At 30.3% G+C, this 3,476-nt stretch overlaps 1 long non-coding RNA gene across 1 annotated transcript; it reads left to right on the forward strand.

The window, feature by feature from the left end:
- The first annotated feature begins 1,010 nt into the window (after positions 1-1,010).
- LOC133816018 (uncharacterized) lies at positions 1,011-1,760 on the forward strand. The gene is made up of 2 exons (XR_009884962.1): positions 1,011-1,172; positions 1,336-1,760. It is a non-coding gene; the product is annotated as an uncharacterized LOC133816018 (long non-coding RNA).
- The last annotated feature ends 1,716 nt before the right edge of the window (positions 1,761-3,476 follow it).

Genomic DNA, 3,476 nt, shown 5'->3' on the forward strand with positions numbered 1-3,476 from the left:
TGTAATATTACAAATATGCCATAAACGAAAATTTGGGCTGGGCTCAATTTCTTAGGTAATCAAACAATTTTAAATCAACTAAAGGCATAAATCTTTAAAAATATATGCGGGATTCAATTTATATCAAGCAAAAGAAAATAAGAACCAGAATAAATTCGAGAACACATATACATGAATAATATCAATCCAAAATATATGGATATGTACATAGATAATATGTAAAGCTCGCAGCGCAGCGGCATTGATATTGATGAAGATAAAAAAGAAAAAAAAAATTAAAAAAACCCCAAAATCTTGAAACAAAAATTATCAAATCTTCAATTAATTCAGCAAAGGTTGTTCTGGTACCACTTGTTAAAATTTCTATTACACTTAAATAACATGAATAAATAATAATCTCCAACACATAATCCAAAATTATGTCACTATAAATGCATATATGAGAAATCCTAAATCATAATTCTATAGATCATTTGCTAAATTAAATAAGAAGATTAACACAAGAGCGGAAGCACTAACCTGAGGCCATTGTTGGAGATTGCACAGAGGGTTTAGATCTTCCTATATAATATGTGTCTCTATGAGAAAATAGTTTTTCTTTTCTTTTCTGTTAATGGGATGACAGACAGAAAAAAATGATATATATAAGGGATCAAAACCCTAATTTATAATTAGTGATTTCTTATTTTGCCATTATAAAATTAAAAATTCATTTTCCTGTTTATATATATTAAATACATGACACTTTAATATTCTATGATATTTATAACATAATTGGTCATTTAAAAATATATCACATTTTATAATAACATTATACAGTGTACATATGCCCATAAAATAGGATTTTAATCCAACATTAAACAGTTTCGTAACCCGTACTGATTATATGGATAAGAAAAAACAATGTTTTAAATATTTCAGGAGGATAAGATTGTAAGACCAATTGTTTATGTATATCCTCAGGTCCACACACTTGACACTTGAAAAGACTATAAATAAGCAAGGAGTTTTTAAAATAAGAAGGTATACTGCAATATAATAATAAAATTAAATAAGGCCAGTACACCTCCAATTAATAAAGATGAAGAAGGTTTCTCTTGTATTGATTAGCTTTCTCTTGGCTACCGTTCTCTTCTTACCCTCCTCAACCCTAGCTCAACAATTACCTCAAGGTGAGACCATGCATATTCATAAATTCATATAAACATTCTATCGTTTTGGGTAGGTTATATATATAGATATGTTTTCTTATTCAAACATATGTATGTTAAAATGATACATTAAGTACATACTTGGTTTGCTAACATTTTAGTTAATAATTTTATGGTGAATAAGGTGTTTCTTACAAGCCACTGCTGCCGAATTCGCCGCACAAGTACTTAATAACTCCAAATTGTACACGCTACATAAGATCATGTTATCCAACTACTCCAAAGCCAAATAGAAGACCGCCATCACCACCAGCAACACCACCACCATCACCACCAGCCTACCGGCAGCCACCAAAACGATGCACGCCCTATAAACGCAGCTGCCCTCCGGAGCTACGCCATTAAGTTATGAGACAACTACTACCGCATCGCTTCCATCTCATGAAATAATATTATAAGCATCAAATTTGTAGAGTAATAAATGTATTGAGCGTTTACAACAAATAAAGAGTGATCACTCTACCAGTTGCCTTGTACTTTACTATTATAGTGATATCTGATACTACAAATCATTTTCATAAATAAAAAACATTGTGTTTTTTTATTAAATTTTATTTTGTTTCATTTTTTTTTTGTGATTTGAATGAAAATTCAAACCAACACCCCCTGTACTTTTTTCATTTTTCATAGAATAGTTCGTTATTGTTTCTTCTTTTCTGAATATGATAATTATTTGTATTCAATCAGGCATGGAGCCAGGACTATCTTACCAAGGGGCCAACTATTAAAAATTTAATATTAAACAAAATGTCTCTCTCTTCCATGTCATGATAATCATTTATAATTGAATTGACTTTAAAATATTTTAATAATTTTCTTTTCAATGTTCATTACATTACCAGAAAAAAAATTCATTTTGAGGGGACACTATTGGCAATGATAATAAGGGTCTTATTGGCGGCGAAACTGAACTGCGGCTGCTAATGATACATTTGGCTATTTCTTCTCTTCTCCAACTCCTCCCAATCTCTCTCTGTCTTTCCCTTTTCGTCCCTCATTCCCACCACCACAAAGGACGACGAATAGAAAAAAGGCCACTACAGAGAACTAGACAAGTGTATATATATATATATATATTCATATGTATTAGTATATTTAAGGGCTTATATATTTTTGGACTCCGTGTTTTGTCTCATTAGCTGTTTGGAATCTCTATTTTGATAAATTACTTTTTGGATCCTATGTTTTGTAAAATGGTTAAAATATAATCCTAAACCCGATTTCGGTTAATGTTTTTCTCAACTAAAATCACAAATAATTAAACAAACTAACAATTCAGAACAAAAATAAAATCATTATGTTTAAAACTTGTGTTGTTATATTCAATTTTTTCTTCATCAAAATTGAGTTTATGGTTCTATTTTAACTATTTTACAAAATACAGGGTCCAAACAGGTAATGGGACAAAACACACGGTCCAAAAAAGTATACACCCTATATTTAATTTTCTTTTCTTTGTTTTTTCTTTCTTCCTCTTGCTCACTGTTGCTTTGTTTTTCTCTCATGGCACAATCACCCCCACCACTGAGGAGCACAGTGACCAACCAGACCATTGTATTAGTATATTTGATTCACGCAGTTGGTCAAAAAAATTAGAGAGCCAATCGAAAATTTTAGAGAGCTAATCTAATTTTCAAGTAGAGATCATTTTACAAAAAATTATCAAAACTAGGTTAGAGTACGAAATCACATAAAAGAAAAGAGTTCATTCCCACCAATTTTTCTAATATAATTTTGTTTAGATAAATAGGTGAATAATATAGGCATGTAATGATTTTGCTATTAATGTTAGAAAATTATATTTTGGTTGTTAAGTTAGAAAATAAGTTAATGTAATTTGCTTAATGTTAAAACTATTATTTAGAAATGTTGTTTTGACACCCATTTGATGAACATATAGGTTGTGTATTGATGATAATGCAAACAAAATTCTTATTGAAGTTGTCATTGCTACCAATGCATTATAGGTATCAAAATAATCCATGTCTTCCTCTTGTCTAAACCTGGTGTGATATTTTCTTCGAAATACCCACTTACAATATATTGGTTTTGATCCTTGTGGTAGATCAACAATTTCTCAAGTGTGGTTAGATATAATTGATTCCATCTCATTATTTATTGCCTCCTTCCAAAATACGGAGTGTCTTCAAGACATAGCTTCTTGGAAGGTTTTGATATCATCCTCTACTTAAAGTATCATTGGATACTTCCAAGTGTCTCATTTATGATTATCTTCTACTAAGTAAAGTATATCCAGTTGTGAGA

Source organism: Humulus lupulus, chromosome 2 (genome assembly GCF_963169125.1).
Source record: "Humulus lupulus chromosome 2, drHumLupu1.1, whole genome shotgun sequence".
NCBI classification, from domain to species: domain Eukaryota; kingdom Viridiplantae; phylum Streptophyta; class Magnoliopsida; order Rosales; family Cannabaceae; genus Humulus; species Humulus lupulus.